This window comes from Anser anser (assembly GCF_964211835.1).
Source record: "Anser anser genome assembly, chromosome: 4".
NCBI classification, from domain to species: Eukaryota; Metazoa; Chordata; class Aves; order Anseriformes; family Anatidae; genus Anser; species Anser anser.
This window is the reverse complement of record NC_139724.1, coordinates 75,743,159-75,756,713: the sequence shown is the minus strand read 5'-3', so window position 1 is coordinate 75,756,713 and position 13,555 is coordinate 75,743,159. Positions and strand designations below refer to the sequence as shown.

The following is a 13,555-nucleotide window of genomic DNA, read 5'->3' as shown; positions in this document are numbered from 1 at the left end:
CCCACCTCGCATCCTCGCGCCTTCCTGGGGCGAATTCCTTCCCCTCCGCAGCGCACGAGGCTCGCCTCCCGGCCCGGCGTTACCTCCCGCCCCTCGCCAAAGGGCAGCAGCCCCACCGCCCGAAGCTCCCCTCCGCCGGCCGCTGCTTTCGGCTCTCCCCCGGCCCCGCTGCAAGTTTTTGAGGCGATTCCTGGTAAAGCCTGGGCTTGATTAAAGCCTCCGGAGAGCCCCGAGCACGTGTTCAGCAACGCGCCCAGCCCAAGTGGGGAGGCCGCAGGAGCCGGGAGCCTGCACGCACAGGGGCTTGCTCAACTCCGCCGAGGTGGTTTTCTTTTTTTTTTTTTTCCTTGCTTTGCGAATAAATAATTAAATAAAAACAAGGCGACACCACCCCCAAACCTTTGTTCCCGACTCAGGCACAGTTAATGCGCAGCTTAGCGTGGCTGCGTGGGGTTGGGTTCGGGTTTTAATCCCTGCACCATTTGCTGGGTCAAAGGGATTTCAGGCGGTGCAGGGCCTCTCCCGTCAGCCGTGCTCGCGCCGCATCGCTCCGTGAGCCTCCTTCTGCTTTTTTTTTTTTTGATCCAGGGGCTCCTTGCGCTGGCTGCTGCCTCGGCTGCCCCGAATTTCTCCAGGTTTGCTGGCCGCCCCACGCGGGGAGGGAGCGGTTCTGCGAGCCGGGAGCAGCGCCCGTGGCCTCCCATCACGAATGTCAGCGGCCGAGGTCCCCATCTTGGGGACCATCGTGGTCGGCAGCGTGTTTTTGGGGTTCTGAGGACGGTAAATCCTCCACGGGAACGCAGGTTTGAGGAGCAAGCAGGGGGAACCGCCAAGGCCTGAAGAAACACGAGCAGCTGAAGACCCCAACGTGCTGGATCTCGCTACCGGGGCATGGAGAGGAGCTGAATGGCCCCGCAAAGCATCCCTCGGGTCAGCCGAGCACCCAAGACAATCCAGGACCAATCTCGGAGAAGAAAACAACAACAGCACCCAGCACAGCACCGATCCTCTTCCTTCGTAGCTCCTTCAAGTCGCCATGCTCTCCTAACTGAGCCAGCTCTGGGGGCTTCGGTTCAGCTCCCGGAGCGGCCGATGCTGCGGCGCACCGAGAACGTCGGCAGAGACGCGCCGGTCCCTCAGGGCCTCGGATCGAGGGCCTTGGATTTAGGGCCTCGGATCTCCTCCAGCCACGAATTCCCGACGGCCACATCCAGCTGCCCCACCAGACCGCAGCTCCGAACCGCCGCGGCTGCCTGAGAGCCTCGAGGGAAACGAGCGGCCCCGAGCTCCGTGCTCCGCCCGCCGCATCCTCCTGGCTGGTGTTTTGCCCCAAAACGACGTGCCCGAGGCGGCCGCGACCCTACGGCAGGGGCTCATTGTCCTCGGGACGATCCCGGAGGTGCACGTGCCAGGGGAACCCGTGCCAGGATCATCCAACCCCCGTGTGGTCCCTCTGCAACGGCTGAGAAACGTTAGGGCGAAAAATCCAGCGGTTCGAGGCAGAAAGAGTTGGCCTGCCCAGGATCCAGGAAACTGTTAACTTGCAGAAGACTGAAATGGGATGATTTTAAGGAGCCAAGCTTTTGGTTTGTGTTTTATTTTTTTCTTTTTTGGTGGGGGAGGGGGGGTGGGGAGCGTGGTAGGGGAGGCACTGTGTTTTAATTCGCTTCAGATTTACGAGAGCGCAGCCAAAAGAAATAAAAAGGAGCTGTGAGGAAGGCCGGGAGCTTTCCGAGGCAGAAGAAAAACCCTTCTGGCTGTGCCCGTGGGTCCCCAGACCCCGCGTTGGAGACCCCTCTGCTGGCTGAGGGTCTGAAATCGTGACCCGCACCCAGCAGGCCCTCGAGGCCGGGTTACAAAAAGGTGCCCGACCGCCCGCTGCGGCAGAAAGGAGTCTGCCGGAGGAAGATAAACCCGGGGAAAAAGCAAAGCGACCCCAAAGCGGGGAAGTCCCCCGGTGAGTCCCGCTGAGAGTCCCGCGGGCCAGCGGGGAGGGAAGCAGACAAAAGCCACCCCAGTGCAAACCCGGCCGCCTAGCTGAAGGCGAAGGAGAGGAAAGTCGGATGATTTTCCCAGGCTGCGGCACGGAGGATGTGCGCTGAACGCCCCGACGGCTCACAGAAATTAAAGGGCATCGTGGTGCCCTTAGGACCGGGCTGTACGCAGGGATTCCTCCGGAAACCCCAAAACTCCCTGCAGGAGGTGCCGGTGCGCACACGGCTGCGGGGATGGGGAGGACCCAGCCTCCGCGTCCCCTCCGTCCCCGGGGGGATTTAATTAACAGCTTTAATTAAACCCACGCTACGGTTAACGCGAGGTTAAAGAGCAGGGGAGGCAGGAAAGGGAGCGCTGCAGGTCCCGCAGGCCTCCCCCTGCTCGCTGCGCCCTGCTGGCTGCAAGTCGGGCGGGTTAAAGGCAAACCCAAAGAAGCCGCGCAGCCAAATTAATCCTTATTAGAACGGCAAGCGCTTAACGAGCCGAGCGAGCTCGGCCGGCCTCTTCCACGCAGCTTTCATCGGGGGACCTCCAAGGGAGGACCCCCAGGAGGCGACCGTCCCGCTGCACGGCGAGGAACCGCGGCACGGGGTGGCAGCGGGAGCACCGCGGGGACCTCGCCCGTGCTGCTTCCCGACGGTCCTCCGGTTTTTGCTCCTTCCGAGGGGCCGCCCGAGCGTCTTCGTTGTGTCTTCGTTGCTGTCGTTTCTTTACGCCGCTGCAGAAAAGCGCTGGGCATCGCGGCCACGTTCAGCCCGAGCCGAGGGCTGGTTTTGGGGCTGGCGGCGGCGCGTCTGCTGGCTCCCGGGCAGCGGGCACAAGGAAAAGTTTCCCCAAGCCCCTTCGTTTGTAGGGGAAATTGAGGAACGTGCCCCATCGCCTTCCCCCTGGGAATTTCCACAAGCCACAAACATGAAACTTTTTTTTCCTGAGGGATTTACAAGATGGGTTTGAGACTAACAACTTCCTCCCGGGGATCCGAATCCAACCCAAACCCGTCCCAAACTGCAACTGGCCCCGAGCCCCTAAATTGGGGGCGCTGGGACAGAGCTGCCCTGGATGAAGGGGTGCTGGGAGCTGGTGCAGCACCCCACGGGCCGGGCAGATCGAACCTGCTGCCTCGCCTCCAGGACCTATAGGGTTTGGAAACACCCCCCCAAAAAAATCCTGAGAGCTGCACGGGTTCCCCCGGCTCGCTGGAAGCAGCGATCTCGGCAAGAGCAAACGGCGGCCTTGGCCGATCTCCAAGCCGAGCTGTTTTATCTGCGGGAAGGGTTTCGAGCCGCCTCTCGAGTTTCAAAGGCTTTTACGCAAGCCCATGACGCGTTTTTGGACGGGTTGAACCAAAAGCCCGGTTATTAACCTGGCTGGAAGTTAAACCGAGAGCGGCTTCGAACGCGAAAACGCTGCAATTCCCGACGCCGGGGTCGGCTGCGGAGCGGGGTTTGCTTCCCCGCAACAAATCCCCGACGTAAAGGGTACTCGACGTGTGTCTACCTAGTGGGATAATTTCCAAAAGAAAAAAAAAAGGGTTTTCTGGGCACTTTGGAACCAGTAATGAGACGCAGCTACTCAGACAAGCAGCCCGGCGGGGGAAGCAACACATGGGCGAATTTTGGTGAACCCCGACGCGGAGCAGTCACCACCAGGGCACCCAAGGGGTCACCGCACGTGGGAGCGAGCAGAGCCATCGCCGGGGGGGTGACAAAGGCCGGTGCCAGCCCCCCAGACCCGGCGGAGCCCACGGAAAGCAGAACGGGGAACGGCAGGAGTTTGGAGAGCAGAAGGACCCGACTTCTCCCCGGGGACCAGGCGAAGTTAAAAATTCCTCCCCGTGGCAGTGGGATGCTCCATGCAGGGACCAGGGGCAGCTGCGTGCACGGGATGGGGGTTGCGAAGCCCCACGCAGAGGCCCTGAAACCTCTCCTGGCGTAATTTGTCTCACTCCAAATGCGCCTGTGCCAGCACAGCCGAGCCCAGCACCTTCTGGGCCACCGGTCCATCGTGCCGCGGGTCTCCAGCAAAGCCTGCCCAGGAGGATGCTGCCCGGTTCCGACCTTTGAGCCCTTTTCCCTCCCCTCCAAGAGGGAGTCGGATGCTTTTTGAACGGGAACCAAAATTCCCTGGCTTCGCTCCCTGGCTGGACGACACCAAAGACAGAAATTTAACCCCCTCGGCCGCCGGCGGCGCAGCGGGGAAAGAGCGAGCTGGAAGCGCGGCTCCCGGCGAAGCAATCAGCAGCCAAAAAAGGCCGAAAAGCCTTAAAATAAAAGAAGCAACGGAACAACGTGGCAGCGCCGCCAGCACCGCTGCGGTATTCTGGATCCTCGAGGGTCAGTCTAGCGGAGAAGCAGCCCCGTCGCTGCCATCCCGAGGCGCATCTTGAAAAGGAAAAGCGTTTTCGCTGCTGTCGGAGGGACGCAGAAATGAGGTCAGCCGCAGTTCCCAGCGCGAGGTTAGAGCCGAGTGCCGTCAGCGAGGCAAACAAGAGGCTTGCTCAGGGCCGATTTCGCAAGATCCAGGCGAAAAAAAAAGAAGTAAAATAAATAAAATAAAAAAAAAAAAATCCCCGGTGCCCTTCTTATTCAGCCTAAGCCAGCCGGGGAGCGGAGCTTGGAGTTCGTGCCGCTCGGGCTCCCCGTGTATCGCAGCAGCAGGAACGAGGGCTGGAAAGCAGCTACGGGGTCATCCCACCCAGCACAGTTTTTCTGGGAACTGCAGGCAAGGCAGCGAGTTTCGGGAAAGCCGCAGGAAGTTGGCAGAGCAGCTGCAGGACCCGCGGCTGCCAGAGCATCTTCAGGAGGCTGAAGCGGAGCCGGGCGCTGCTCGCTTCGAAGCGCGGCCGCGAGCTGCCCGAGTGAGGTTAGCCGGGCTTCTTCTTGGCGACGATATAACACTGGAGGAATTTTTTCCCTTTGGCCCCGTGTTTTTTTATTTATTTTTACTTTTTTTCCCCCTTTTCCTGGCACGTGGCTCTCTCCCAGCTGTGATGTCGCGACCCTCTTGAGCTCGCTTTTCCTCCCGACAGCGCGGAGGGAAGGGAAAGGATGCGCCGCTGCCTCCTCCCCGCCCCGACCCCATCCATCCTCCTGGCTGTGAAATGCGGCATCCCCGTGGGACCCCACAGGACCCAACACCGCTGCCCCCGCAGCACCGGCCCCTACCGCATCCCATCAGGTGCTAAAGTCCCGATTTACGGAGTTTTCCCCCAATTAACAGGCTCCTTGCAAGCCCTGCCAGGCCAAACCCGGTGCCAAACGCCTGGATAACCCAGGGAATTGCAATCCGGCCAAGCAGAGCTGGTGGATGCTAAGACATCCCAAGATATCGCTTCCTGGGGGGAAAAAAAATCGTGCTTTGGTCAAGTCACCCTCAGCGGGCTGAACAAAAGCAAAAAAAAAAAAAAAAGCAACCGGCCTTCTCCGCTCTTTTATATCGCCAAGCAGATGGGCGATACGACCTCCCGAAATCCCTTTGCCCCCGCTTCCTAAGCTCCTTTAACGGGAAAAAAAAAACCAGCACGGGGATCAATAATCCCTGCAGAGTGCTCCTGGAGGCAGGCACCCTGCTCTGGGGACGGGCGGCGCAGCTGCTGGCGGCAGCCCGAGGAAGGCGGCGAGCCGAGCCAAGGGCAATTTGGGATGCGGGAGGGAAGAACGCTCTCGTTTAAACTGCACGAGGTTGCTAGGTTATGGATTTTTTTTGGGGGGGGGGCATAATCTGCAAGGGGATCCAGATGGCCGCAAAGCCTCGCGGTGGAAAAGCAGCGTGAGGCCTGGGAGGGAAGAATTCCTCTTTATGCTGCTGCCTTCTGCTCTCTCCGAGCCCGGACCCCGGATTTTGGCCCTTGGGAGTGCCCTCCACGGATCCTTTCTCTTCGGTTTTACCAAATATACAAGAAGCATAAGAAGAACAGGTAGCTTGATGCAGGGAGAGCGAAAAGCTGGACACCAAAACCGAAATCGGCAACAAATCCCGCGGAAGAGCCGCCCCGAAAGCCCCTCTGTGTCTGCGAGGGCTGCGTTTTAAGGCGCTGACAGCATTAAAAACCCTTCAGGAAAACCCAGGCAACCCCAAAGCCAAACCTCAGCCTGCTGGGAATTCACCCCACCGCCATGTCACTGACATCTGATATTTTTCCTAATGCTTACAGAAAAAAAAAAGGAGCTGCGTGGTTGGCCTGCCCTTCCTCTGCTTTTAACAAAAGCACTGGGTTTGGGGGAATATTTCTTCCCCCACTCGCTCTGCTCCGCTCACAGCGACCGGGGGCTTTGCGGCGCTTTAAAACCCAGCAAAAAAAAGAGCCAGGGGCACAAACTGCTTCACTCCCACGGCCCCGCGAGGTGGGCAAAAGCCTCCGAGGTCAGCAGGGGACAGGAGAATCACTTCTCTGCTCCCGGAGTGCTGGGCCAAGCTGGGCACCCGATGGAGAAACGTGTGCAGGAACAACACACGTGGGTCCTTCTCTCTCCATCTCCAAGGATGCTGAGCGCTGCTGCCCCTCTCCTGCTTCGCGTCCAAGAGGAGAAAGGAGGCTTGAAAAGAGCTGGAGGTGTTAACGAGGTCAATGATCCGTATTTTCCTGACTTACGTAAGGAGCGGACACTTTCAGGAGCGCGCTTTCCTTCCTTCCTTCCCTCCTCCACAAAGTCCTCGGGCTGCCGGGAAGACTTGAGCTGGCAGAGGAGACCCCTCCCGACACGGCGGTGCTCACGCCAGGCAAGCTGTTTGGCACAGAAACGGTTTTAAAATGACATTTTCTGCAGCCAGGAAGCTCTCCCCGTGTCACGGCCTGACCTTGGCGGGACGGAGAAAGTCAAGGGACCGCAAAATTCAGGGGAGGGCTGCTGGGACCTGGGAGGTGACGGGCGGGCAACGCACCAGTCTCGAGCATCGCCCGCCCCAGCTCCCCACTTGCTTGCGGGCTCAAGGGCTTAAGTTTCTCAGAAATTTCACCCCGAAGAAGCGAAACCGCAGGCTAAGGCCGCGACGCTGACGCCGAACTCGTTGAAAACAAACCAAAGCCAAACCTGCCTCAAGGCTACCGGGGCCTCCTCGGGCAGCCGAGCCGAAAACAGCCCCGAGAGCGTCAGGCCCGCAGCAGCCCGCCGGTCAGATCTCTACCGATTCCTGGCTGCTGAATCGTCTACTAGAAGGCGAAATATATTGCTGGCGCTAACGACCCGGCTTAGCGACGAGCGCGCCAGGCTGCATCGAGTGTCTCTCCAAAGGTCAGGGGGGCGCACGATGCCCGGGAGCCCTTGCGTAAGCTCTTACTACGAGTCAAAGGCGCTTGGAGAGAGCCTGGGGGCCAAATCGCAGCCCGCCACGGCCCTTAAAACGGGAGGGGAGAGCCCGAATCCTCCCCTCGGCGCCCCTCAGCATCTCAGCCTTCGCTTTTAAAGCCCGTCCGAATTCACGGGGCGAGCGGCGCGGCGGCTGCCGGCGCGTTTCGACGGGAGCGCCGCGGCCTCGTTAGTGCGGTGGCAATTACGAGCTGGCCTTTTTGCGAGCGTCTCAGGGCGCGCTGGGCTGCGGCCAGGCATTCCTGGCCCAGCCGGGCGGCAGCGCCGCGAGCGGGGATGTCGCAAAACCTCCCCCCCCCCGGGGTGGGCACGGGTTTCTCCTCGTGGGCTGGGGACAGTCGGGTTGGAAGCCACGTCCCGACGAAGACCCCGCGCAGCCCAAGCCCCCCCGCCATCACTCCAGAGGAGCAACCCTGTTAAATAACGGTATTTTTGGAAATAACGCTATTTCCAGGGATCGTGCTGCCTCCAGGAGCTGCTCGGGGAGGCACCTCAATGCGCGATTTTGCGGATCTCCTCCAAGGAAACCTTTCAGGCCAGCTCCTGGTTCAGCTCCTTACACCCCATCTCCGAGAGGGTCCCTTTTAAAACTCCGGCGCGGCGGTGACGTGAGGCTGCGCAGAGAGGAAGGGGGGGGGAAAAAAAATAAATGGCTCAAGCTAATCCTCCGATTTTATAAGACGTTAATCCGTTGATCTCATTGAAAGGGATTAGAGTTACTGGCGATGGAGGGAGCCTAAGAAGTTTTCAGGCAGATGCACCCCAAAGCGGGGTGCGGCGAGGAGAAGGGGTGAGGGGGTCCGCAGCGAGCACGGGTCACCGGGAGGAGAGCTGATTTGATCTGGGGAACGAAGCAAGGCTCGGCCTTTTTTTTTTTTGTTTTGTGACAAAAACCAGCCGCCTGCTTCGGGAAGGTTGGCTCTCAGGCTGTACCTGCTCGCTCGGAAGAGAACCATAATGAAATAAATCCGAGAGAAGCATCAAGAGGGGAACTAAATCGGAGCGCGGGGGAGGCTTCACGAGCAGGGAGAAGGATCCGAGCGATCCTTTGGCGCACAGAAAGCGAACTTCCCACTTTTAACTCCCACCAAAACCAAGAAAAAACAAAAAACAACCAAAAGAAAACCACCAAAACAACCCCAAAACCCCAAAGAAAACCGAACCATTTCACCCCCAGTTTCAACCGGGACCCCCCCTTCTTTTATTTCAGGCGTCGGCGCAGAGCGAGCTGCTCGCGGGGCTTCGCTTTTGTTCGGCTCCGGCGCCGCGCGTCCCCGCTCAGCTGAGGAAAATCACAAAAGGGATAAATAAATAAATAAGCCCCCAAAACGCAGCTGCGTTACTAACCGATCCGCCAGGAAATCGCCCCGGGGGAAGCCGAGCCCCGGCGAGGGTTTCGGGCGGAACAATGGAAAAAATGAGCCTTTTAAAGGCAGGCAGAAATATTTGCCGGTTTGCGAAAGAGCTCGGCGAGCTTTAATTCGATCCTTACGCTCCGCCAGCGCTCTAATTCCGTGCAGGCTGCGGGCAGGAAGGGCCTGCTCGGGGCTGGGGCGGGGAGGAAGGGAAGATGCTCGGGTGGATTTCTCGCACTTGGCAGCAGCCGGGCTGAGCCCGGGCTCCCCAAAATCAATCGGGACGGGCTGCTGGGCTCCCCAGCCCTCTTACCTGGCTGGGATTCCCCCCCGGGGTTGGAAAGGGGTCGACGGATGAGCCGGGCTCTGCCTCCCGGCCCCGCTTCTTTATTTTCTTTTTCTCCCCAAAAGCCCTCCCCAGCCGGGAAGCCGGCCGCTAGGTCCGAGAGGCCGGAGCGATAAGGCGGCAAGGTCGGCGCGGCGCTTTCGGTTTCTCTCTCCCTCCGCTCGGGAACCTGGCGCCGTTCCCTCCGGGGCTGTGCGCGGCGTTAAATCCTCGGCGGGGATAAAAACCAGGAAAAAGAAAAAGAAAAAGTTGTGCTCCTCTCCTTGCCGCGTTCGCAGCCCCTCTGAGGAATGAGCCCTTGCAGCTCCGGTCTCCTCTCCGGCCTCGCCGCGGCGAGCTCGCTGCGGGTATTTTATAAGCGACAGCTGCAAAAGAAACCGAAAAGGCTCCGAAAAAAACCCCCACAGTGACCTCTAAGCCGTCCGAGGGAGGAATCGTCCGCGATGCTGAAACGCCCCGCGCCGCCCCTCGCTCCCCCGGTGCATCTCCTGCGGGGCGCAGCCCCCGTCCCGCTCCTCTCCCGAGGCCTCGATCCAGTTTTAGCCGTGGCGGCGGCGGCGGCGCAGGAGCAACCTGAGCCCTCGCAGCCCCTGCCCGCGCCCCCCCAGCTGCTCCCAGCTAATTTAAGCCCGCGGCGGCCACTCGCTGGGTGCCTGCGCGGGGTTTGGGGCACGACGAGGCGCGGGTGGGGACGCCGGCACCGCCACCGCGGCGGCTCGCCCGTCCTCCGTAAGCGCCTCGGTTAAACTGACGGCTTTTCGGGTCAGCTCAGGTTTTGGGCCCAGCCTCCCGGCGCGAGACCCTCGCCTTGCCGGGGGGAGAAAGGCAGCAGTGCGCCCGTGGGGGCACCTCCAACCTCGCGAGCTGGCCTGGCCTCGCCGGCTCTCGCCACGGCTGCCATTCCCCGCCGCCAACGTCTCGTTTGAGACGCTGGTTAATTAATACGAGCTTACGGACGCACGAGACGGGGCAGCGGGCACTCAGCGCAGGCCACACCATCACGTCACGGCTTCGGGGAGGAAAAAGCAGCTTCGAGCATCCCACCTGCGCAGCTCCTGCCCCGGAGAGCGCTCAGGTAGCACCGCATCCCCGCGGAGGCGATGCCCAGGCTCCCCGCGCCTCCAATTAACAGCCAAATTAATTCCCACCCGGCTGTCAGCGCGGCAGGCGGCGCCGCCCGCTAACCACGCACCGGGGGCTTCGGTTTCCTCTCCTCGACCGAGGCGCGCTTTTCCAAGCGGGTCATCTCCGGCCTTGGATTTCTCACGCCCCGAAACTCCCGAGCAGGGCGAGGGCTGAGCCGGCCCCGCCGCGACGCCACGGGGCGGCCGCTCCCGAGGCGAAGTCCGATGGGGCAGAGCCGCCAGGCGCGAGGCACGGCTCGTGGGGAACGAGAATAAGCAGAAGCGCTGCCCCGCTCGCAGGCGCCGCGCACGAACGCCGGGGGGAAACGCCCCCCGCAAAAAAAAAAACACACCCAAAACGCCCGCTGGGGAGGGGACGCAGCGGCACGGGAGCCCCCAGCGCGCCGCGGGAGGGCTGGGTGCTGCGGTGCTGCCTGGCCCGGAGCCCGTTCGGGTCAGCGCCTCGCGGTCCTGCGGTGCCTCCGCGGCTCTCCAGCTCCTTCCCTCACCCGCGGTTGTCGCCGAACGCCCGTGGGGTGCTCCTCTCCGTGGGGTGCTCCTCCCCGTGGGGTGCTCCTCCCGCGTCCTCTGCTCCATCCCCAGCTGTTGGAGAGCTTCGGCTCACCCCCAGCCCGGCGCAGCCCCCGCTGCCAGGCGGCACCCAAGGCACCCGGAGCCTGGTTTCGGCCAGGAACGGTGGCGCCGAGCGGGGAACAAAACGCGGGGACCTCCAGGGGCTCAGGGAGGGCGCAGAGGGCGGATCCTTGCTGGGAGCGGGACGGAGGACGGGCAGCAGTGCGGTGACAGCACCGAGGCACCTCTGCCCGCCGCTCCTGGCGCGTTCCCTTTTTACTTTTTAAATCTTAAACGCATCCCTTAGCGCGTTTTGGGTTCCTTCCGCGTTGCCCCCCGAGCGTTTCTTCCGTCAGGGGCTGCGCTCTTCCTCCCCGAGTTATCCGAGGCGAAGGCTCGGAATATTTTTTTTTTCCCCCCGGGCTCGGGGCCAAAGCGGAGCGGACTTTTTCGCTGCAGACGGCCCCAGCACTCCAAGGCGCAGCAGCTGGAGCAGCCCGGCCTGCGGGAATAAAGCAGCAGAGCCAACAACCCGGTTTGCTCAGCGCTGCTTGACGCGCTCAGGGTAGCTCTGTTTACACCCAGCGTAAAGAAAAGAAAATAAAAATAAAAATAAAAAAGGAGCCACCAACGCTGAGACGAACTCGGGCCACGGCCTCGCCGTGAGACCGCACGCGTCCGATGGAGCGGAGGCGAGAGGAGAGCAGAGCAAGCGTGAACCGCCGCGCCGCCTGGGGTCGGGATGGGTTTTCAGAGCCAATTTTTTTACGGGTTTTTGGTCGATCAATCAGCTACCTGGCTCACGGGGCGCCGGGAGGGACGACCGCGGCGGGGACAGAGCTCGAAGCGTGAAAAAAAAAACCCCAAAAATTAATATTTTGAGCTCAGCTCGAGCTCCCACGGCCCGGCCAGGTGCGAATCGGGGTTCGTCCGGCCGGGCACCCACCTGGCACGAGCGGCAGCAGAGGTTTTGCCGGGGAGGCGAGCGAGGAGAAGCGGGGGTGGGGGTGCCCGCATCGCCCTGGCCCCGCGTCCCCGTGCGTCCCCGTGCGCCCAGCGGGGCTCGCGTGCGGCCCAACACGTCGCGCGCGGCAGGAAGCCGGAGATCAAAGGCGGGGGAGCGGCGTGCCAGAGCAATACGTAACCCAAACCCTCCTGCCAAAGGAAAGGGGGGGGGGGAAGGAGAAAAAATAAATAATAAATAAAAAAAAAGCAGCACAACAGAACGATCCACGCGCTCGCACGGCGCTTTGTTTGGCGCACGTGGGGTGGCGGCGGGACCCCCCCTCCACACACACCTCGATGGCATCCCCGGGGACACCGCCGGTCCCGCAGAGCCCCCCCCAACCCCACCCCGGCCGTGACCGAGGGGATTTTTTTTGGGGGGGACGCTCTCGCCCAGCGCCCAGCCGCGCTAAAACCGAGGCAGGCCGAGGAAGTTCTGAGAAAACACGAGCCCAGAAAATAACAAAAAAAAAAAAAACCCCAACACGCACAAAAAATAAAATAAAAAAAAAAAACCCAAGAGGTGCATTTTTCCCCCCCCCCAAACACAGTTTGCAGCCCCGTGGGACCCGCACGCGGCCCCTGCCAAGAGCTGCGGGCTCGGGACGTGGCCGCACGGCAGGAACAGCCCGCCCCGCCGCCCCGCTTCCATCCCGAGCCCTTTTTTTTTTTTTCATTTTTGGGCTTTTTTTAGCCAAGGCCCGGCTGGCGGAGATGTCGCATCCCCCCCCCCCCCCCAGCCACGTCGGGACCTTCTCGGGGGTGCCAAGCGTGTCACCCCGAAAAGGGACAGCGCAGGGGGCGGCGGGGACAGGCAGTGCCCTGCAGGGAACCGGGAGGGGAGCATAGGAAGAGGGGAAGCCCCACTGATCTATAGGGTTGTGCGAGGGGAGGGGGTCCTGCCCCACAGGGGTGCTGGAGGGGGGTCCTCGCCCCATAGGGGTGACGGAAGGGGGGTCCCTTCCCCATTAGGGTGCTGGAAGGGGGGGTCCGTGTCCCATAAGAAGGGGTCCCTGCCCCACAGGGTGGTGAAGGGGAAGGGGGCAGTGCCCCATAGGGGTGCTGGAGGGGGGGGGTCCTTGCCCCATAATGGTGCTGGAGGGGGGGGTCCCAACCCCTCAAGACAGTGAATGGGAAGGGCTCAGCGCCCCATAACGGTGCTGGAGGGGGGTCCCCCTGCCCCACAAGGATGCTGGAGGAGGGACCCCTGCCCCTTAAGGGTGCTGGAAGGGGGTCCCCCTGCCCCATAAGGATAACGGAGGGGGGCTCCTTGCCCCATAGGGGTACTGGACGGCGGGTCCCCCTGCCCCATTGAGGTTCTGGAAGAAGGGGTCCCAGCCCCTCCGGGCAGTGAATGGGAAGGGCTCAGCACCCCATAATGGTGCTGAAGGGGGGGTCCCCCTGCCCCCATAAGGATAACGGAGGGGGGCTCCTTGCCCCATAGGGGTCCTGGACGGGGGGTCCCCGTGCCCCATAGGGGTGCTGGAGGACGGGGTCCCAGCCCCTCCGGGCAGTGAATGGGAAGGGCTCAGCACCCCACAGCGCTACTGAAGGGGTGCCCCCGCCCCACAGAGCAGCACCGGGGAGGGCTCAGCCCCCCCATAACGCTGCCGTAGGGCGACCCCTGCCCCACAGCGGCGCAGCAGGGGGTCCCTGCCCGCTGCAGCCGCTCGGGGGGAGGCATCCCGGTGCGTGTCCCGGTGCCGGCCCCGTGTGAGGGCCGAGACCACCCCCCCCCCCCAACCCCCCCCCCCTCAGCCCGGCCCGCCCCGCACTCACCGCCGTCCCGCCGAGGCCGCTCTGCCGCCGGCGGGGAGGGACCCGGATGGAGCCGGCCCCGCCCCCTCCGCC

The 13,555-nt window shown here is 62.1% G+C and overlaps 1 protein-coding gene across 7 annotated transcripts in view; it reads right to left on the bottom strand.

The window, feature by feature from the left end:
* The window catches only part of RNF24 (ring finger protein 24), a 24,774-nt gene extending 11,219 nt beyond the window's left edge, over positions 1 to 13,555 (bottom strand). The window contains exons 1-3 of one of the 7 annotated variants that reach the window (XM_083832769.1): positions 13,484 to 13,500; positions 8,970 to 9,367; positions 6,587 to 6,719 (exon numbers count right to left, since the gene is read on the bottom strand). The gene's annotated coding sequence lies outside the window, so the exon portion shown is untranslated. The other 6 variants (XM_083832762.1, XM_083832768.1, XM_083832765.1 and 3 more) reach the window with 6 other exon arrangements.